This window comes from Oncorhynchus mykiss, chromosome 16, assembly GCF_013265735.2.
Source record: "Oncorhynchus mykiss isolate Arlee chromosome 16, USDA_OmykA_1.1, whole genome shotgun sequence".
NCBI lineage: Eukaryota > Metazoa > Chordata > Actinopteri > Salmoniformes > Salmonidae > Oncorhynchus > Oncorhynchus mykiss.
In genome coordinates, this window is record NC_048580.1 from 48,972,736 (window position 1) to 48,997,075 (window position 24,340).

Here is a 24,340-nt window from a genome sequence, read left to right on the forward strand (position 1 = left end):
TGGCTATCAGCGGCGCCTTATCTGGCAGCGAAACAGTTCATTCAGCCTAATTTACTTCCTTTTAAAAAACATATGTCTGACTTATATGATTGATTAAACAAAGGTGGTTTCTACTGACAATTGAGATGTACAAACTCTGGCATAAGAGGACGACAACCGTATAAGAGGCAATCCGTAATTTTGATTAAGACTAATGAGCGAGGTAGGACAGATGTAGTCAATATAACAATTTGTTCAGCACTTTTGAAATGTACAGAGACAGAATTCAGAACATGGGCCATTCTTACAGTATTCTCCCTGTACACCATCTCAGAACCGTAGGAGAAATAAAGAGGGCATATAAGCAGACAATGAAAGCTCTTACAATATTCAATGATTGTCACGCCCTGATCTGTTTCAGCTGTTCTTGTGCTTGTTTCCACCCTCTCCAGGTGTCGCCAAATCTTCTCCACGTCCTCTGGGTATTTATACCTGTGTTTTCTGTCTGTCTGTGCCTGTTCGTCTTGTTGCTCAAGCTTACCAGCGTTAGTCCTGTCAGCTCCTGTCTTTTCCCAACCTCTCTTTTTCTTGTCCTACTGGTTTTTGACCCTGTCCTGACCCTGTACCCGCTCGCTTGACCACTCTGCCTGATCCTGAGCCTGCCTACCATCCTGTACCTTTGCTCCTACTCTGAATTATCGACCCCTGCTTGCTTTGACCTGTTATTTGCCTGCCCTTGTGGTTACAATAAACATTGTTACTTCACACAGTCTGCACTTGGGTCTTATCTTGATACCTGATAATGATGACATTTCTCTAAAACAGGCTATAGGCTATATGTGCACCACCAACAGCTAACAGCTTACTAAACAACATACACTTAGTATTACTTTCTTAGCTACATTATACATATCTCCCTGGTATATTACATCATTTATGTAGCAACATACAAAACGTGGGCAAACTTTGTCATCAAAATCTGGCATTCTCTGGATTTATGGTGCCTTCCAGACAACTGGGAACTCTGAAAAAAACAAGGTTGAATCATGATGACGTCAGTGATCTAGAAAGATACCCGATTTCCCGACTTGCAATTCCGAGTTGGATTACCGTATTAACGTATTTTCCCAGTCGGAGCTTGTTTTTTTTCAGAGTTCCAAGTTGTCTTGAACACACTGACGTCAGATTTCCCAGTTCAGAGTTTCCAGGTGTTTTGAGCGCAGCAGAGGTCATGCTGGATTGACAGAATGGCCAACGTTGAATGTTTACACTTTTAAGCTTGGAAAAGAGACCCTTAAAACTACACACCCACTCTACTGAATAGCAAGCTAGTGATTGCTTCGCAATGCTTGCAGTTAGCGACTGATTCCTTCCAAACCACTCATTGTTTATTTTGCAATTTCCAACTTGTTGTGTAACGTTTATGTCCAATGGCCGATGAGCAAATGATCTATATCTATCTATCTATATCTATCTTTAAGGATTTGCCGTTAGATTGTCGACTTGATTCATGATGATGACTGCTAGCTTGCTAGCTAATATTTTGAAAGTCCAATCAAAGTTACTGTAGATATAACGTGATTTGACATAATTTTATCTGTGGCCAATGATCTTGAGTCTTCTTGGATGGACACTTATAATGTAACTCTATGGCAGCACCCAAGGAGCTTGAATTTTTTTAGCTCTACCCTTAGATTTTGCGGTGATGTAGTGTCCCCATGAGTGACAGAACAATGAGCCAATCACGGCGCAACTAGAGAACATTATCAACCCCTACGCTTCGTATTTTCTGCTGGCTGGCCCACCCCCACAGAATGCACGGAGCTAGGCTGAAACCTGCATTTTAGAGCTGCCACACAAAAGGTGCCACACAAAAGGTAATGAAAAATGTAGATTTGGTTGTAAAAAATATATTCTTGTTTAACTTAACTTATACTTAATTTATTACTTAATGAAATTATTATGATAGTACTCAGTATTAGACTACACGCATTGTCGCCCAAGACAATGGTAATCGAAACAAAAAAATATATGTCCATGTAACGTTCTGGGTGTCGGGAGTGTGAAGTCAGTCGCAGGAAAACAGAGAGTTCAATATAGTGCTCTTTTAATGCACACACAGTGAACAACAGCCACCCCACGAAACACTGGGTGCTCAAAACAAATGCCCCAGACACGGGGGACGAAAACAGTCCAGCAAACTCCACGAACATAAACCAACACGTTGGTCTACACCAAACACAAAGGTTACAATAATGAATAACGGGAAGGGGAGCCACGTTCGGTCGGAGTCGTGACAGTCCATCTCTGAGTAGAAGAGTAACAACTGTATTTAAGTTACATACAGTATATATTCCTATAATTTTTTTCCCTTGCAACATTGATAGTACTCTTAAAATTGGATACACAAAGTCACTTTATAGTGGTTGCAAGGCAAGTAAGTGTTGGTCCTTATAGTCTTCATTAGTAGTCTGAAATTTGCATCAATCAGCATGCAACAGAGAAGACCTCCTCCGGAGCAGGTTGAGAGTGGCTGATGTTGTTTATCCTGATGCCATGCACTGCGTAGTAAAGGTCTCAGCATTAACATCCCATCAATACAGACTCTTTCTCTGCATCAACTTTAACAAAGATTAGACACATCTTGCGTGTTAAACCTTGATGCAGTTATACATAAATGTACACATTTCCAATGTTTGCATTACAATAGATAATTGTATAAATCTATGAAGTAGTAGAAAATATATGTTTTGTGATTATCTCACTGGTGGTCTTGACAGATTTCAACAGGGTAAGGAAACAGCAATGAACAACAAGGACATAAATAGCCAGTGCAGTGGCAGTATGGCTATTGGCGTGGTTTGACCATGTCACGTTGATGAGATACATTTATTGAGGAGACAGCTAAAACCTAGACATAGGCTTAGACATTGTCAAAAGACAGACACAGTTCTTCCTATCTCATGCATGAGTTCCAGTCCAGGAGGACGTTCCAAACATTTGACTGTCAGAAGTTATTTCCCCACTGTTTTCATTGAAAACCTGTGGCACAGTGGTAAACCATTGGCTTTAGTAATCTACAATCAGTTGGAATACAAGGTTCACTTCTTACAACATGCTTCCCCTTTTTGCCTTCAACAAAATATATATTATTTTTTAAACAGTGAATCTGCTTAAAACTTCTCCAGGATTGGTGGGTCCCCTGAGGAACAGTTAAGCTAATGTAGGCTAATGCGATTAGCATGAGGTTGTAAGTAACAAGAACATTTCCCAGGACATAGACATATCTGATATTGGCAGAAAGCTTAGATTCTTGTTAATCTAACTGCAGATCCTTCAGAGGATTTTTTAAGACAGAAGTTTATACTAAACTATATCAAATAATTTACTTGAACAACAATGTGTAGAAAGTGTGGTTTCACATAAAACGTTTTTTCTGAACAGTGGGACTCCGCTGGGATTTGAACAAATACCCTCACGTCTCTGAAAGTTCCACAGTTCCCTACTCTACCTGCTAAACTACCATTCAGATTAAAATGCATGCACAAAATCCTAACTACGTGTTTAATTACAGTGTCCAGTAGAGGGCAGTGTTTGAAAGCAGCATTGAATTGAAGAAAGCACCGTAACCATGGCGAAATCAGTGCGATCAAGCATTCTGCAACACATGGTTTGAAAAAGCACTTGATCAAAGGAAGCTTCGGACGTCTTGATGACATGCTTCTGATAAAGTGATAAAGGCATTGGCACACGCCCCCGGAGCTCCGGTATCAAACGTAATATCACTTATTCCCTGTTTACATCGTGACGTATTTCATTACGCCTTATGTCATCTTCACAGAGTGAACGGACAAGTGTAGTTTGTGTATCGCAAGATTGAGTAGAGCCTGTTTCTGGTCAGAAATTGCATTTAATTTGGGAGATCGCTAAATATACCTTCTTATTCAAGACATTATAAATATCATATTTTAGGTGATAATAAAACATGTTTTGTTTCATTTCTTTTTCCTCAACTTGTTTCTCTAACTTTATAGCAAGTCAAGCTAGCTAAAACCTAGGCTAGGTTGAAGATACCATTGTAGCTAACAACCTCCACCTAATAATTATCATCAAAAACAAACATCATTATGATCACAATAGACTCAAATTGAGGGGGTATGAGAGTGTATGACATAGGCCAATCTTTTATTAAGGAAAATGGCAAAAAGCACACTTTGTTACCTCAAGATTTAAAAGAAAATAAAAAATATCTGATTATATAAAGTGATCAGGGGCGACCTGTCATTCAGGGCAAGTAGGGCAGAATTTTAGCCCCTTGGGTGCTTCCATATAGTTACATTACAAGAGCCCATCCAAGAAGGTCATTGGCCACAGATACAATGACGTCAAATCACGTTATATCTATAGTAGCTATCTATAGTAGCTTTGGACTGATCATGTCAGCTTAATACTTTCAAAATTTTAGATAGCAAGCTAGCAGTCATCATCATGAATGAAGTCGATAATCTACTGGTAAATCCTTTTCAATCCTTGTCATATGAAGAGAAATGATGGAGAGAAATTATAGATAAAATGTATCGGTGGACATAAACATTACACAACAAGTTGGAAATTACAAATTCAACAATGAGTGGTTTGGAAGGAATCCGTGGCTAACTGCAAGCATTGCAAAGCAATCACACTAGCCTGCTATTCGGTGGAGGGGATGTGTAGTCGAAGTCAGGGTTTAAGGGTCTCTTTTCCAAGATGAAAAGGATAAACATTCAACATTTGCCATGCTGTCAATCCAGCATGACTTCTGCCGCTTTCAAAACAACTGGAAACTCAGAACTGGGAAATGTCAGACTTCATTGATTTCAAGACAACTGGGAACTTGGGAAAAAACAAGCTCTGACTGGGAAAATACATTTTGAACAGTCATCCGACTTGGCATTCCAAGTCCGGAAATAAGGCCTCTTTCTAGAGTTACGACCTGAAGATCACAAACGTCATGATTCAACCTTGTTTTTTTTTCAGAGTTCCCAGTTGTCGTGAAAGCGCCATAAAACCAGAGAATGCCAGACTTTGATAACAACATTTTCCCACGAAGGACCACCTCGCCACTTTCCTGTTCAAGTGAGCACAGCACAAGAAGGTGAGTCCAAAAGTGTCTTGTATGCTGCTGCATAAACTATGTAAAATGCCAGGGAGATATGCATACTGTAGCTAAGAAAGTAATACTAAGTGTATGCTGTGTAGTAAGGTGTTAGTAGGCCATGTGCCTCACCCTAATAATTTGGTCCCTATTCCCCTCATACTGTTCTGACTTGGTGGTGCACATGTAGCCTATACTCTATTTTAGAGAAATGCAATCATTGAATATTGTAAGAGATGTAGCATTGTCTGCTTACTTTATATGCTCCCTTTATTTATCCTAAAGTTCTAAGAATACAGGGATAATACTGTAAGAGATGCCCATTGACGCAAGCCTACCAGACGAGCTAAATGTCTTTTACGCTCGCTTCGAGGCAAGCAACACTGAAGCATGCATGAGAGCACTAACTGCTCTCCGTAGCTAATGTGGGCAAGACCTTTAAACAGGTCAACATTCACAAGACCGTGGGGCAGAATAGCAGGGCGCACATTTAGAGCATCCGCATCCGTGTCTTCACTGACATTTTCAACCTCTCCCAGACCGAGTCTGTAATACCTATATGTTTCAAGCAGACCACCATAGTCACTGTGCCCAAGAATGCGAAGGTAACCTGCCTAAATGACTACCACCCCATAGCACTCACTTCTGTAGACATTAAGTGCATTGAAAGACTGGTCATGGCTCACATCAACACCAACATCCCGGAAACCCTAGACCGACTCCAATTCACATACCGCCCATGCAGATCCATAGATGACGCAATCTCAATAGCACTCCACACTGCCCTTTCCCACCTGGACAAAAGGAACACCTATGTGAGAATGCTGTTAATTGTCTACAGCTCAGCGTTCAACACCATAGTGCCCACAAAGCTCATCGCTAAGCTAAGGACCTTGGCACTAAACACCTCCCTCTGCAACTGGATCCTGGACTTCCTGACAGGCCACCCTCAAGTGGTAAGGGTAGGTAACAACACATCTGCCACACTGATCCTCAACCCCGGGGCCCCTCAGGGGTGCGTGCTTAGTCCCCTCCTGTACTACCTGTTCACCCACGACTGCACGGCCAAGCACGACTCCAACACCCTCATTAAGTTTGCTGACGACACAACAGTGGTAGGCCTGATCACAGATAACGATGAGACAGCCTATAGGGAGGAGGTCAGAGACCTGGCAGTTTGGTGCCAGGACAACAACCTCTCCCTCAATGTGAGCAAGACAAAGGAGATGATCGTGGACTACAGGAAAAGGAGAACCGAACAGGCCCCCATTATCATCGACGGGGCTGTAGTGGTGCGGGTAGAGAGTTTCAAGTTCCTTGGTGTCCACATCACCAACAAACTATCATGGTAAAAACACACCAAGACGGTCGTGAAGAGGGCACGACAACACCTTTCCCCTCTCAGGAGACTGAAAAGATTTGGCATGGGTCCTGAGATCCTCAAAAACTTATACAGCTAAACCATCGAGAGCATCCTGACCAGTTGCGTCACTGCCTGGTATAGCAACTGCTCGGCTTCCGACCGTAAGGTGCTACAGAGGGTAGTGCGTACAGCCCAATACATCATTGGGGCCAAGCTTCCTGCCATCCAGGACCTACAGTTGAAGTCAGAAGTTTACATACACCTTAGCCAAATATATTTAAAAAGTTTAGTTTTTCACAATTCCTGACATTTAATCCAAGTAAAAATTCCCTGTCTTAGGCCAGTTAGGATCACCACTTTGTTTTAATAATGTGAAATGTCAGAATGATAGTAGAGAGAATGATTTATTTCAGCTTTTATTTCTTTGATCACATTCCCAGTGGGTCAGAAGTTTACATACACTCAATTAGTATTTTGTAGCATTGCCTTTAAAATGATTAACTTAGGTCAAACATTTCGGGTAGCCTTCCACAAGCTTCCCACAATAAGTTGGTGGAATAATGTCCCTTTCCTTCTGACAGAGCTGGTGTAACTGAGTCAGGTTTGTAGGCCTCCTTGCTCACACACGCTTTTTCAGTTCTGTCATTACATTTTCTATAGGATTGAGGTCAGGGCTTTGTGATGGCCACTCCAATACCTTGACTTTGTTGTCCTTAAGCTATTTTGCCACAACTTTGGAAGTATGCTTGGGGTCATTGTCCATTTGGAAGACCCATTTGCGACCAAGCTTTAACTTCCTGACTGATGTCTTGAGATGTTGCTTCAATATATCCACAACATTTTCCTGCCTCATGATGCCATGTATTTTGTGAAGTGCACCAGTCCCTCCTGCAGCAATGCACCCCACAACAAGATGCTGCCACCCCCACAACATGATGCTGCCACCCCCGTGCTTCACGGTTGGGATGGTGTTCTTCGACTTGCAAGCCTCGCCCTTTTTCCTCCAAACATAACAATGGTCATTATGGCTAAACAGTTATATTTTTTATTTCATCAGACCTGAGGACATTTCTCCAAAAAAGTACGATCTTTGTCCCCATTTGCAGTTTTAACCGTAGTCAGGATTTTTATGGTGGTTTTGGAGCAGTGACTTCTTCCTTGCTGAGCGTCCTTTCAGGTTATGTTGATATAGGACTCGTTTAACTGTGGATATAGATACTTCTGCACCTGTTTCCTCCAGCATCTTCACAAGGTCCTTTGCTGTTGTTCTGGGATTGATTTGCACTTTTCGCACCAAAGTGCGTTCATCTCTAGGAGACAGAACGCGTCTCCATCCTGAGCGGTATGATGGCTGCGTGGTCCCATGGTGTTTATACTTGCGTACTATTGTTGGTACAGATGAACATGGTACCTTCAGACATTTGGAAATTGCTCCCAAGGATGAACCAGACTTGTGGAGGTCTACAAAAAGGTCTTGGCTGATTTCTTTTGATTTTCCCATGATGTCAAGCAAAGGGGCACTGAGTTTGAAGGTAGGCATTGAAATACATCCATAGGTACACCTCCAATTGACTCAAACGATATCAATTAGCCTTTCAGAAGCTTCTAAAGCCATGACATAATTTTCTGGAATTTTCCAAGCTGTTTAAAAGGTACAGTCAACTTAGCGTATGTAAACTTCTGACCCACTGGAATTGTGATACAGTAAATTATAAGTGAAATAATATGTCTGTAAACAATTGTTGGAAAAATGACTTGTGTCATGCACAAAATAGATGTCCTAACCGACTTGCCAAAACTATAGTGTGTTTACAATAAATTTGTGGAGCAGTTAAAAACCGAGTTTTATTGACTCCAACCTAAGTGTATGTAAACTTCCGACTTCAACTGTATATACTAGGCGGTGTCAGAGGAAGGCCTAAAAAATTGTCAAAGACTCCAGTCACTCAAGTCATAGACTGTTTTCTCTGCTACCACATGACAAGCGGCACGAGGGTGCCAAGTCTAGGTCCAAAAGGCTCCTTAACAGCTATAAGCCCCAAGCTATAAGACTGCTGAACAATTAATCAAATGGCCACACAGACTATTTACATTGTACCTACATGTACAAATTACCTCAACTAACCTGTATCCCCGCACATTGACTCAGTACCGGTATCCCCTGTATATAGCCTCGTTATTGTTATGAGATTTTATTGTGTTACTTTTTATTTTCTTAACTCTATTTCTTGAACTGCATTGTTGGTTTAGGGCTTGTAAGTACGCATTTCATGGTAAGGTAATACACCTGTGGTATTCGGCGCATTTGACAAAAAATTGATTTGATGTTCTGAATTCTGTCCTTGTACATTTCAAAAGAGCTGAACAAATAGTTACATTGACTAGTTCCGTCCTAGCGCTCTCATTAATGTCTTAACTGAAATGACAGATTGCCTATTATCAGCTCGTCGTCCTCTTATGCCATAGTTTGTACATCTCAATTGACAGTACAAACCACGTTTGTTAAAGTCAGCCATTTCAGCTATGTTTTTTTAAAGGCAGAATATGAGGCTGAATGAATTGTTTCTCTGCCAGACAAGGCTCCGCTGAAAGCCAGGTGTAATAGTGGTAAGGTGTTGGGACTCTGCTGTTGGAACTCTGCTGTTGGGAAAAGCTGTACATAGGCCCTAACAGTTTGTGGGCACCGCTTGTCACCATTATAGTCCAATTAATGTATTGATTAGTGTTGTGTTCTGTAGTGGCTTTGCTGGCATGCATTAAAAACAATTGGGGGAGTTAGCCCCACCAAGATTTACATGCTAAAATCACCACTGAAAGTGATCTAACACAGCACTTTGGTCTGCAATGCTTTATGCTAGAAACAAGCTGTAAAATACCCAGGAAATGGGAAAGACGTGACTCTGATGCGTATGGGGATATCATTGTTTCGCTTCTTTGACATTCAAAGGCAGATTTGCATGGGAAGTAATCTAATTCTGTCACTATCAATTGATTAAGCAATTCACTTTCTGTACAATAGAAGATGTTTAAACCCAGACAGCTTTTAGGCAAATACTTGTGACCTTCTCTCTAAGGCAGCCACAGAAGAAGAGTAGCCAGTAGTTAAAGCTTCACTTTTTCTCTGTCGGTAGGCCTACTCTGTCTGGGGTGGAAAGGTAGGCCTACTCTGTCTGGGGTGGAAAGGTAGGCCTACTCTGTCTGGGGTGGAAAGGTAGGCCTACTCTGTCTGGGGTGGAGAGGTAGGCCTAACTTTTGAAAATACCATATTCAGATTCCTAATCACATCTCATATGTTATTATTTGCAAATGGGCAGTTTTGTTCCAAACAGACACACTGATTTGGCAATGGAGAAATATGATAAGATGAACACATAGGCCTATCTCTCTGTCCATTCTTAGCCCGTAATTTCGACCATATGTGTGATATGAAGGGGGAAAAAAGCTAGTATGTAAAATTATGTAGCGCATGACATTTTTATAAAAGGCAACTTTTTCTCGGACCTGCTAAGGAGATGATAGATTCATGCAATGCTTTTACTATAAATGAGATCTTTCCACCCCTACTCTTCAGCGAACCCACAACCTTCTGGCCCACAGCCCTTTGCGCTATCAAACTCCCCACATTGCCATGTAATACAGTACGAAGAATAGTTTCTAAAACTGCATATCTATCTGTCCAAGAAGTGAGGGTAAACATGCTCTCTGCTATCCACTCTGTTTTAATTATTATTTTGGGTATAGGGGAGTTTTTTTTTTTTCCAAGCGTTCAGGGAGGGTTCAGGTCAAATATATTTTGCTGCAGGGACCATGTAACCTTTATTATAAATAATGTCCACTCTATTATAGAACTGAGTTATTGTTTACAAGTTGCTAGCTATCCCATAAAGCCATCAATATGTTCATCTTCTTCTGTGGTTTGGTAAGTTTATGTTCAACAGACTCTGGCTGGACTGAAGACGACACAAAGTATGCGGCATCCGTCTCACAACAGAGCCATCAACTGCAAGGGGGCGTTGCGTTTCCCCATCGAATTGCATGACATCAGCCAAAATGTAACGGAGTGCTTATGGGTAATGTGAATGAGGCTAAAAAACAATTTATGCTTACTCTGTCAATGCGATCCAGAGGCTCCGTGTGGACTGGGTGACTCAATTGCAGAGCCTCTAGAGGCTTGCAGATGCCAAATCGAGCTCTGTACCGCATCACTGTGCGCCTCCCAAAGTTTTTAACAATGTGGAGTGCTCTGTATAGCTCCGCATTGACATGATTGGTTGACGGTACGTGGGGGTGGGAGGGCCTGTATAAATACAAACTCACTCCCTTGACAATTTCCTTCACAACAGCTCTGCGACACGAAAGAAGTATGAATGCCCTGACTTCTGCAAAGAACGTATCACAGTAAATGCTACACGGCCACTGCAGACTGCAGTTTGACTATATCGAGCCTTTTAATTGTAAGTATATGCATTCTATGTGCCATAGTACATTGTAGATCAGCTCCTCCCTTGGCACGCTTTCCTAGGGGTTCGAGTAGTGTCACAACTTCCACCGAAGTCGGTCCCTCTCCTTGTTCGGGCGGCGGTCGGCATCGCCGGCCTTCTAGCCATCGCCGATCCACTTTTCATTTTCCATTTGTTTTGTCTTGTCTTCCCACACACCTGGTTCCAATTCCATAATTAAATGTTGTGTATTTAACCCTCTGTTTCCCCCATGTCCTTGTATGGAATTGTTTATTGTAAGTGTTTGTGCACGTTATGTCTGGCGTGCGAAGTGTTTTTGTCCCATTGTATATTGTTATATTGTTTTTGTTTACGTTATTTTTATTATTAAACTGCATAGTTGTAATAGCATTGCTGCGTGCTCCCGGATGCGCTCCTCCACCCCTATACCCGGGGTACCTGCTCCTGCTGACTCCATAAGTTTGCTCCGGAATTCTGAAAGGAGTGCGTACTGGAGTGAGCGCCTCTTCCATCTGAGGCAGGGGACGAGGAGCGCCCAGGAGTTCGCCCTGGAGTTTCAAACCCTGGCTGCCGGAGCGGGATGGAACGACAGGGCCCTGATCGACCATTATCGCTGCAGTCTGCACGAGGATGTCCGTTGGGAGCTGGCCTGCAGAAACACCACCCTCACGTTCGACCAGCTGGTGGACCTGTCCATCCGGCTGGATAACCTGCTGGGCACCCGCAGACGTTCAGATAGGGGTCTGTTGGTTCCATCCCCCAGTACCCCCTCTCCGATACCTATGGAGCTGGAAGGGGCGGTGCGAACGGAGACAGGAGGGGGTTCCAGCTCGTGCACCATCTGTGGCCGCAGAGGGCACACTGCCGGTTGGTGCCGGGTTGGTTCCTCTGGGTATCGAGGCAGCAGGCAGGGCGCTCTGGCGCCATCCCAGGTGAGCCAGTACCATTCTCACCCAGAGCCCTCTATTGCACAAATGTTTGTGTATGTCACTTTCCCTGAGTTTTCCCCGCATTCCCAGCATAAGGCACTCGTCGATTCAGGCGCGGCTGGGAAATGTATAGATAAATCGTTCACCCATAGTTTAGGGATCCCTATTGTTCCCGTGGCTGTGCCCTTCCTCGTTCCCGCCTTAGATAGTCGACCATTAGGGTCAGGGTTGATTAGGGAGGCTACCGCTCCTCTGGGCATGGTGACGCGGGGGGGTCACGAGGAGAGAATTAGTTTCTTCCTTATTGACTCTCCTGCGTTTCCCGTGGTGCTAGGCCTACCCTGGTTAGTTTGTCAATACCCCACTGTTTCTTGGCCACAGAGGGCTCTCACAGGGTGGTCGCAAGAGTGATCGGGGAGGTGTTTAGGGGTTTCCTTTGTTTCTTCTATGGTGGAGAGTCCAGACCAGGTCTCCACCGTGCGCATTCCCCCTGAATATGCCAATTTGGCTCAATTACCACCCCATCGACGGGGCGATTGTGTGATAGATCTCCTTGTAGACGCTGCACTTCACAGGAGTCACGTGTATCCCCACTCACAGGCGGAGACGGAGGCTATGGAAACATATGTCTCCGAATCCCTGCGTCAGGGGAACATTCAGTCCTCCACTTCACCCGCCTCCTCAAGTTTATTTTTTGTGAAGAAGGAGGGAGGTCTGCACACATGTATTGACTATCGGGGTCTGAACCAGATCACTGTGAAGTATAGTTACCCGCTACCGCTCATAGCCACAGCAATTCAGTCAATGCATGGGGCGCGCTTCTTCACCAAACTAGATCTCAGGAGCGCTTACAACCTGGTGCGTATCCGGGAGGGAGACGAGTGGAAGACGGCTTTCAGTACGACCTCAAGGCACTATGAGTACCTCATTATGCCGTACGATGTGATGAATGCGCCATTAGTCTTCCAAGCCTTTGTAGATGAGATTTTCAGGGACCTGCACGAGCAGGGTGTAGTGGTGTATATTGATGACATTCTGATATACTCCGCTACACGCGCCGAGCATGTGTCCCTGGTGCGCAGGGTCATTGGTCGCCTGTTGGAGCATGACCTGTACATCAAGGCTGAGAAATGCCTGTTCTTCCAGCAGTCCGTCTCCTTCCTAGGGTATCGCATTTCCACCTCAGGGGTGGAGATGGAGAGTGACTGCATTTCAGCCGTGCGTAATTAGCCGACTCCCACCACTGTAAAGGAGGTGCAGCGGTTCTTAGGGTTTGCCAACTACTACCAGAGGTTTTTACGGGATTTTGGTCAGGTAGTGGCTCCCATTACCTCACTGCTGAAGGGGGGCCCAGTGAGTTTGCAGTGGTCAGCTGAGGCAGACAGGGATTTTAGTCACCTGAGGGCTCTGTTTACTTCGGCTCCCGTGCTGGCCCATCCGGATCAATCTTTTGCGTTCATAGTGGAGTTGGACACGTCCGAGGCTGGGATAGGAGATGTGCTCTCTCAGCGCTCGGGTACGCCTCCGAAGCTCCGCCCCGTGCCTTCTTCTCGAAGAAGCTCAGCCCGGCGGAGCGAAACTATGACGTGGGGGACCAGGAGCTGTTGGCTGTCGTCAAGGCTTTGAGGGCGTGGAGACATTGGCTTGAGGGGGCTAAACACCCTTTTCTCATCTGGACTGACCACCGCAATCTGGAGTACATCCGGGCAGCGAGGAGACTGAACCCTCGCCAGGCAAGGTGGGCCATGTTTTTCACCCATTTTGTGTTCACCCTTTCTTACAGACCAGGCTCCCAGAACGTGAAGGCAGACGCATTGTCCCGGCTGTATGGCACAGAGGAGCAGCCCATGGATCCCACTCCCATACTCCCTGCCTCCTGCCTGGTGGCGCCGGTAGTGTGGGAGCTGGACATTAAGCAGGTGTTACGTGCAGAGCCCGCTCCCGTCCAGTGTCCCGCTGGGCGTCTGTACGTCCCGTCTGCTGTTTGTGACCGGTTGATCTATTGGGCCCACACGTCACCCTCCTCTGGTCATCCTGGGATCATTCGGACAGTGCGCTGTTTGAGTGGGAGGTACTGGTGGCCTACCTTGGCTAAGAACGTGAGGGTTTATCTTTCCTCCTGCTCGTTGTCTGCCCAGTGTAAGGCTCCTAGGTACCTGCCCAGAGGGAAACTACACCCCTTACCCGTTCCACAACGGCCTTGGTCGTACCTGTCGGTGGATTTTCTTACCGATCTTCATCCCTCACAGGGTAACACCGCGATCCTGGTCGTTGTGGATAATTTCTCTAGGTCCTGTCGTCTCCTCCCTCTGCCCGGTCTCCATACGGTCCTACAGACTGCAGAGGCCTTGTTTACACACGTCTTCCGGCACTACGGGGTGCCTGAGGATATAGTGTCTGATTGAGGTCCCCAGTTCACGTCTAGGGAATGAAAAGCGTTCATGGAACGTCTGGGGGTCTCGATCAGCCTTACTTCGGGGTTTCACCCCGAGAGTAATGGGCAGGTGGAAAGAGTAAACCAGGATGTGGGCAGGTTTCTGTGGTCCTATTGCCAGGACCGGCCAGGGGAGTGGTGGCGTTTGTGCCCTGGGCCGAGATGGCACAGAACTCGCCACTTCGCCACTCCTCCACTAACCTCTCTCCCTTCCAGTGCATACTGGGGTACCAGCCGGTTCTGGCACCTTGGCATCAGAGTCAGACCGAGGTTCCTGCGATGGATGACTGGTTCTGGCGAGCAGAGGAGACAGGGGAGGCTGCCCGTGTTCACCTTCAGCGGGCCATGCTGTGCCAAAAGGAGAACGCAGATCTCCACCACAGTGAGGCCTCGGTGTGAGGCCCCGGTTTTCGCAGCTGGGTCTGCGGTTTGTGGGGACATTTAAAGTCCTGAGGAGAGTGAACAAGGTTTGTTATAGGTTACAGCTTCCACCCGATTACCGTATTAACCCCTCGTTCCATGTGTCTCTCCTCAGGCCGGTGGTACCTGGCCCGCTCCAGGAGTCTGAGGTGCAGGAGGTTCCTCCGCCCCCTCTGGACATCGAGGGGGCCCCGGCGTACTCTGTTCACTTCATACTGTGTTCGAGGCATCGTGCGAGGGGCATTCAGTATCTCGTGGAGTGGGAGGGGTACGGTCCGGAGGAAAGGTGCTGGGTTCCGGTCGAGGACGTGTTGGACCCTTCAATGCTGGGGGGGGCACTGGGGGGGGGGGGGGGGGGTACTGTCACGACTTCCGCCGAAGTTGGTCCCTCTCCTTGTTTGGGCAGCCTTCTAGCCATCGCCGATCCACTTTTCATTTTCCATTTGTTTTGTCTTCCCACACACCTGGTTCCAATTCCATAATTACATGTGTATTTAACCCTCTGTTTCCCCCATGTCCTTGTCCAGAATTGTTTATTGTAAGTATTTGTGTACATTATTTCTGGTGAGCGAAGGGTCCCATTGTGTATATATATATATTGTTTTTGTTCAGTGATTTTTATCATTAAACTGCGCCCGTTGTAACACAGTCTTTGCTCTCCTCCGCCTGAATTCTCTGCCGCCAGTACGCACTCCAAACAAGTAGGCCTACTGAGAAACTGTTTGTTTGTATTATAATTTCCTATTATTATGTATTGTGCAAGTTGTTAAAGCTGAAATCTAAAGATTGTATTGTGATCTTGTGAAATGAACGTAAACCAAGCTAAATGGTTCTGAAACGAGATTTTGAAACAACTGACGCACTTACTGAATTATAGAATTGCATAATGGAAAATAAAATACATTTTCATTTTGGAATCGGTTTTTGATTCCATACTCCATCTGTATTATATTGTTGGTGTTAGTATATATCTGAGGACCTCACCTCTAGTGTAGTTTGTAGTTTGGCTACTTACAATTCTGTCCACATTTTGTTGTTTTACAAAGTGGGATTAAAATGGATGTAATTGACATTTTTTTTGTCAATGATCTACACAAAATACACTGTAATGTCAAAGTGGAAGAAAAACTATTTAAAAATAAAATGTATTCATGAAAAATATGAAGAGTGGTATTCAGTTTTGGATTTCCCCCAAACATAATGCTTTGTATTCAGGACAAAAAGTAAATTTCTTTGCTGCATTTATTGCAGTATTACTTTATTGCCTTGTTGCAAACAGAATGCATGTTTTGGAATATTTGTATCCGGTACAAGCTTCCTTCTTTTCACTCTGACATGTATATTAGTATTGTGGAGTAACTACAATGTTGTTGATCCATTCTCAGTTATCTTCTATCACAGCCATTAAACTCTGAAACTGTTTTAAAGTCACCAATGGCCTCATGAGGTTAAGAAGGATGCCTGTATCTTTGTAGTGACTGGGTGTATTGATACACCATCCAAAGTGTAATTAATAACTGCACCATGCTAAAAGGGATATTCAATGTCAGCTTTTTTTTTTAACCCATCTACTAATAGGTGCCTTTCTTTTCGAACCATTGGAAAGCCTCCTGAGTCTTTGTGGTTGAATCTGTGATTGAAATTCACTGCTCAACTGAGGGACCTTACAATTATCTGTATGTGGTTGTCTGCTTGGCAACACACATAACAACGTTCCAAAGGGTTGAGCCAAATCCGCGATATTTCATGCAAGCTGTGGATTGAGTTTATGGCACGTTCTTACCTCCGTAACACCTGCACAACACAACAACCACAGACGTAGGCGAAAATGACTCCTACAGCGTTACGGCCAAGATCCTTTTAACGCATACATTCGGATAACCAAGCTTGCATTACCCTAGTCTTGGTGCTAGCAGGCTAAATTGTGTTAGGTATCAACTGCCAATCCAGTAGAGTCTGGAAACTATAGTCAGCTTCCATTGGTCAATAGCAGCACAATGTTGCGGAGTATTTGCTTAAAGTTCAGCTTTCCCCAATTTTGGTCCCGCCCTGTTCACGCGCCCTCGCCCAGGCTCATTTCGCCCAAACAATCCCCGCCCACTTCGCTTTCCGTTGTTTCATCACCCCAAATGTGCTAGGTGTATTTCTGGTGTTAGCCACATCTGCATATGATTGTCTGTCTTATTCAAAAGAAACAAAAATCGGTGAAACAGCTAGGGTTTCAAATGAGGACCATTCTAAAGAGTCTAATGAGTTTCTGTTACCACCGGAACAGTTAAAGGTATTGTTAATTTTGGTTTTAGGGGCTAAGGGGAACTCTAATGGCCCGTGTTGACCATGAGTTGTTGTTTTACTAATTCTGGAAGATTACCTTTAAGTATCCAATTTTGTTACTTCCTTTCTTCTTTATGTGAGTCAACCTCCTGCCTGAGTAATGATGCAGACCTATAGAACCATCACTCTAATGGAGGGGTGGATTCTCAGTATTCTGCAGACAATCACTACTTAGAGCTCTACTTTTAGTGGTACTAGCAGGCTAATTCTATTTCTATGGCGTTCTTCCATGAACAAAAGTAATCTTGAAAAGGTTACCTATTGATTGTTAGCTGAAAAGAAAGCAAAACTGGATTATTGTGAAAAACAAACACTCAACAAGATTATTCATAATTAGCCAAATCCAGGGCTTTTCACTGTCTGTAGGAAAGAGTATATGGCTGGTAAAGCACACCTCATCACCTTACGCCTTAATCAGATCGACAGCATAATTGCATCAATGCTGCGTAATCAATTCTGCACTCAAACCTTTTTTCATAATTTTTTGTTGATGTGCAACAAATTTGAACATGGACCTTTTTCTGCTATTTCTACGCATTTTATGCATATGTTGGATAAATCCAACGAATGCATCACACAGAATGCACTACAAATGCCTCTGCAACGCAGCAATGCTGCAAGGCAAACGCAGCGTTCCATTGGAAATTAATGTACTTCTGGTGTACCAAAGTGCAATGATACTGTCGGTCTGATTGAGGAGTTACCCAGCAGGGTCAGGGAAAGGTTTTGTGAAGCCAGAGGGCTACAGAATCATTCCACAAAGACGTCACTGATTTTCTCTTCTTTAGGCAAGGTGCTAAGGATGGGCAGAAAACCCAGCAGCAGACATAACATGCCATTCATAATTCATGAAAAGCTAACTATTATTGATCTAATAGTTGTAAAAAGAGGGTGTTTCATGTGTTGAGAAATGCGCTGTCACTTTGACTCAGAGAGAGAACCTGAGAGCTTTTTCATTTGAATGCATTTTAATCAAACTTTCCTAACTATTATGACTGCTAATGTGATTCTCCAGGTCTCTTCACAGTATGTTTCAAGACTTATAGCTGGACATACACTACATGACCAAAAGTATGTGGACGCGTTGGCACTGTGGACGCGTTGGCACATGTTGGCACTGTGCATTGGGGCAGGTAGTGTTCTCCTGGCATCGGCCACACCCAGATCAAATAAAATAAAAATATATTTGTCACGTGTCGAATACAACACCGTGAAATGCTTACTTTACACGCCCTTAACCAACAATGCAGTTCAAGAAATAGAGTTAAGAAAACATTTTTCTTTTTTTAAGAATATCAAAAGTAACACAAGAAAATTACGTAACAATAACAAGGCTATATACAGGGGGTACCAGTACCGAGTCCATGTGCAGGGGTACAGGTTAGTCGAGGAAGTGATATGCATAGATAATTAACAGTGAGTAGCAGCAGTGTCAATGTAAATAGTCTGCGTGGTCATTTTTAATGAATTGTTCAGCAGTCTTATGGCTTGGGATAGAAGCTGTTAAAGGATCCGTTAGGTCCTAGACTTGGTGCTCCGGTACCGCCTGCCGTGCATTAGCAGAGAGAACAGTCTATGACTTGGGGGACTGGAGTCTTTGATAATTTTTTTGGTCATTCCTATGACACCGCCTAGTACATAGGTCCTGGATGTCAGGAAGCTTGGCCCCAATGATGTACTGGGCCGTACGCACTACCCTCTGTAGCGCCTTATGGTCAGATGCCGAGAAGTTGCCATACCAGGCGGTGACGCAACCGGTCAGGATAATTTCGATGGTGCGGCTGCATAACATTTTGAAGATCTGGGGACCCATGCCAAATATTTTCAGTCTCCTGAGGGGGAAAGGTGTTGTCATGCCCTCTTCACAACTGGCTTGGTGTGTTTGAACCATGACAGTTCGTTGGTGACGTGGACACCAAGGAACTTGAAACTCTCGACCCACTCCACTTCAGCCCCGTAAATGTTAATTGGGGCCTGTTCGGCCCTCCTTTTCCTATAGTCCATGATCAGATCCTTTGTCTTGCTCCCATTGAGGGAGAGGTTGTTGTCCTGGCACCACACTGCCAGGTCTCTGACCTCCTACCTATAGCCTGTCTCGTCGTTGTTGGTGACCAGGCCTACCACTGTTGTGTTGTGGTGTTGAACGCTGAGCTGTAGTCAATGAACAGCATTCTCACGTTCCTTTTGTCCTGGTGGGAAAGAGCAGATTGTATCATGTGTGGATCTGTTGGGGCGGTATCCGAATTGGAGTGGATCTAGGGTTTCCGGCATGATGGTGTTGATGTGAGCCATGACCAGCCTTTCAAAGCACTTCATGCCTAGATTCGTCACTGGACTGCCCAACGGTGAAGAGGGATTTGTCACTCCAGAGAACGCGTTTCCACTGCTCCAGAGTCCAATGGCGGCGAGCCACGGGCCACGGCTTTTGTGGAGCGATGGGTAGCGATGCTTCATGGGTGACTGTTGTTGATGTGTGCAGAGGGTCCCTGGTTTGAGCCCAGGTCTGAAGCTAAACTGTTACATTGATGCTGTTGACCCGGATCACTGGTTGCTGTGGAAAAGAAGGAGGTCAAAAGGGGGGTGAGTGTAACCGATGTGGAATGGCCAGCTAGTTAGCGGTGATGCGCGCTACGGTGACGTGACTCACTCTGAGACCTGAAGTAGTTGTTCCCCTTGCTCTGCAAGGGCAGCGGCTTTTGTGGAGAGATGGGTAACGATGCTTCGAGGGTTCATGTGTGCAAAGGGTTCCTGGTTCGAGCCCAGGTAGGGGCGAGGAGAGGGACGGAAGCTATACTGTTACATTGATGCAGTTGACCCGGATCACTGGTTGCTGCGGAAAATTGGGGTGTAACCGATGTGAAATGGCTATCTAGTTAGCGGTGGTGCGCGCTAATAGCGTTTCAATCTGTGACGTCACTCGCTCTGAGGCCTTGAAGTAGTTGTTCCCCTTGCTCTTCAAGGGCCATGGCTTTTGTAGCAAGATGCTTCGTGGGTGTCAGTTGTTGATGTGTGCCGAGGGTCCCTGGTTCGAGCCCAGGTTGGGGCGAGTAGAGGGACAGAAGCTAAACTGTTACACATGGTGATCTTAGGCTTGTGTGCTGTTGATCGGCCAGGGAAACCAATTTCATGAAGCTCCCGAAATAACAGTTTTGCCGTGGGAAACTGAGGACAGATTCATTTTTTGCTCTTCAGCACTCAGCGGCCTTGTTCTGCAAGCTTGTGTGACCTATCCCTTTGCAGCTGAGTCATTGTTGCTCCTAGACATTTCCGTTCCTCAAGGAGGAGGTGGAGATGGTTTATTCTGGTGGTACTGAAAGGAAAGCGTGGCCCCCAGGAAGCGATAGACGAGTGTTAACCCCAATGACTCAAAGCAGGGTTCTAGGCACCGGGCCATGGACATGACAGGCTGTCCGCAGACTAAAGCCAGGGAGCTCTGCCTTGGCACCTTGGATCACCTGCATGCCAAGGCTACTGCAGGAGGCCTTTCCAACTGACTACCAGGTTTCGAGTATGTACCGTTTGTGAGGACCATCATTTATAATCCTGACGTCAACATTGTTATTGGAGCCTATCCCAGCTAGCACATTTGGTTCCTTGGAAGTTGTGGGAACATAATTTTTGGTTTCCCTGGCTCATGGGTGTTTTACTTATTCAAGCATGTTCTCAAAGCAGAAAGGATTATGATTGGAACACTTATGTGAGAATGCTATTCATTGACTACAGCTCAGTGTTCAACACCATGTTACCCTCAAAGCTCATCACTAAGCTAAAGATCCTGGGACTAAACACCTCCCTCTGCAACTGGATCCTGGAGTTCCTGACGGGCCTCCCCCAGGTGGTGAGGGTAGGTAGCAACACATCTGCCACACTGATCCTCAACAGTGGAGCTCCTCAGGGGTGCGCGCTCAGTCCCCTCCTGTACTACCTGTTCACCCATGACTGCATGGCCAGGCACACCTCCAACACCATCATTAAGTTTGCACACAACACAACAGTGGTAGGCCTGATCACCGACAATGACGAGATAGCCTATAGGGAGGAGGTCAGAGACCTGGCCGGGTGATGCCAAAATAACAATATATCCCTAAACGTAACCAAGACTACGGAGATGATTGTGGACTGCAGGAAAAGGAGGCCCAAGCACGCCCCAATTCTCATCGACGGGGCTGTAGTGGAGCAGGTTGAGAGCTTCAAGTTCCTTGGTGTCCACATCAACAACAAACACACCAAGACAGTCGTGAAGAGGGCATGACAAAGCCTATTCACCATCAGGAAACTAAAAAGATTTGGCATGGGTCCTGAGATCCTCAAAAGGTTCTACAGCTGCAACATCGAGAGCTCCTGACTTGTTGCATCACTGCCTGGTACAGCAATTGTTCTGCAAGTACTACTGAGGGTAGTGCGTACGTCATAAGACTCCTGAATATGTAATCAAATGGCTGCCCGGACTATTTGCATTGTGTGCCCCCCAACCCCTCTTTTTACGCTGCTGCTACTCTCTGTTTATCATATAGGCATAATCACTTTAACTCTACATTCATGAATATACTACCTCAATTGGGCCGACCAGCCAGTGTTCCACACATAGGCTAACCGGCTATCTGCATTGTGTCCCACCCACCACCTCCCAACCCCTCTTTAATGCTACTGCTACTCTCTGTTCATCATATATGCATAGTCACTTTACCCATCTACATCTACATGTACATACTACCTCAATCAGCCTGACTAACCGGTGTCTGTATGTAGCCTCACTACTTTTATAGCCTCGCTACTGTATATAGCCTGTCTTTTTATTGTTGTTTTATTTCTTTACCTACCTATTGTTCACCTAATACTTTTTTTGCATTATTGGTTAGAGCCTGTAAGTAAGCATTTCACTGTAAGGTCTACCTACACCTGTTGTATTCGGTGCACGTGACAAATAAACTTTGATTTGATTTGAAGCAACCAATGAAAATGGAGAGAAGGCGGGAATACCAAACTGAAAGCAGGTGGGAGAGTAAACATGTCATGTGACACGATTCAAAAACATTTGAGGGAGTGAGCAACAAGAAAGCAAAACAAGATAAGTAGAATATAGCCAGCATGTTTTTAATTTTGCACACAAATGTCCTTTTTTCATCTAGTCTAAATAATTGATGAAATACTAAACGTTATGCAAGCTAAAGTTAGTTAGCTAAAATGTGTTTTTCTAGATAATGTTAGCTGTTGGGCTAACTAGCTAGCTAGCTTGGTAACTAAGGCTAAACTGTTACAGCCTTAGTTAGGTAACAAGCTAGCAAGCTCAACAGATTAAGCATTAGGTTACCAAGCTAGCTTGCTAGTAAACAATTTAAGTCTGCTGGCTAACTAGCCAGTTAATGTTGCTGTTCTAGTACCAGCATGAATCAACAGGGAGCACTGCTGCTCTTGGAACAGAACTGTGTTAACCACAGTACATATTGCTCCTCTAAGAGCAGTTTGGGTCAACTAGGTCTGCTGCTCTAAGAGCAGAACTGTCAGTACTGGCCATCAACACAGTCAGTACTCCATATTCCTCTTTCCCTACAAATAATCCCTTATTTTAAATAGGCAAGTCAGTTAAAAACAAATTGTTATTTTCAATGACGACCTAGGAACAGTGGGTAAACTGCCTTGCTCAGGGGCAGAACAACAGATTTTTACCTTGTCAGCTCGGGGATTCGATCTTTCGGTTACAAGTCCAACACTCTAACCACTAGGCTACCTGCCGTGTTAGTGAGAACGCCGTGTAGGTACAAGTCTATCTCGTCATACTGGGGGAAGACCACCTGCGTCATAGTATGTCACAACACACACTTACTGTATAAGCAATTGTTTTCTATTTAATCCAAATAAATGTCTTTAAACTCCCTCATAACACAAGATTTGGTGGCCTGTGTGGTTAGTGCCGCGAACCCTGGCACACATGTATGGCCTAGTATAAAAATGTCGGCATCAGTTCGAATACAACCCACTTTGCTTCTCTGGCAATCTGTCCCACCTTTCATGTATCCTTTTCCCTACTTTATCTCGATAAAAATACTGTTTTTTAATAAATAAACCCCCATATAGTATATACAGTTGAAGTTTACATACACCTTAGCCAAATACATTTAAACTAATTTTTCACAACTCCTGACAATTAATCCTTGTAAGAATTCCCTGTTTTAGGTCAGTTAGGATCACCAACAGCCCCAAAACATCACTGCTCTAGAGGAGATCTGCATGGAGGAATGGGCCAAAATACCAGCAACAGTGTGTGAAAACCTTGTGAAGACTTACAGAAAACGTTTGACCTCTGTCATTGCCAACAAAGGGTATATAACAAAGTATTGAGATAAACTTTTGTTATTGACCAAATACTTATTTTTCACCATAATTTGCAAATAAATTCATTAAAAATCCTACAATGTGATTTTCTGGATTTTTTTTCTTCTAATTTTATCTGTCATAGTTGAAGTGTACCTATGATGAAAATTACAGGCCTCTCTCATCTTTTTAAGTGGGAGAACTTGCACAATTGGTGGCTGACTAAATACTTTTTTGCCCCACTGTACCTGGTCCACTCCATCAAATTTAAGTTAATTAAAGAAAATTACGTACGATTTAGGTGCAGGTAGGAGGCTAATGTTAGGGTATTTCAACTTTCAGTTTATCCAGTTTATGCTCTCTCATGCTGAAATACAGATGGATAGCTTTCGACAGCTATATGCTTCCATACTGAATAGGCCTACACTAGTAAATACCTACCCTTAGTAAATTCCTACCCTTGGGGAATATGAAGATCCTTATCATCAGCAGCACTTTAAGCTCATTAACCATGCATTGTACTCCCTTTGAGCAGAAGTACTTGCATTAAGGAGTATTGATACTGTAGTATGGTGAGTGGCTAAGAAAGAGCTCGCTTTATTTTAGAATGTGGATATACAGTAAGATACCGTATGCTCGCTGCATTGGGGCTTTGCAGTGTCGATGCTTCTTTATTAAAAGTTGTTAGGTGTCTGATGTTACAGAGATAATCGATGCATGGCAATGATAATGGGTAAGTCCTAGATGGCACAGAGCCTGAAAGTAGGTTTGACCAGAGCCTCAAAGTAGTGCACTATATAGGGAACAGGGTTTCATTTGGGTCGTAGCCAATGATGGTTGTCTGAAAGCAGAAGTGTCTTTCCTGGTCCCTGGCTACATCTTCCTCATCTGAGCCATCATCTCCTCTAGACTATGTTTCATCTCCTCGACTGTCTCACTTGCCAATGTCTCCGGGGAACAGGATAACTACATTAT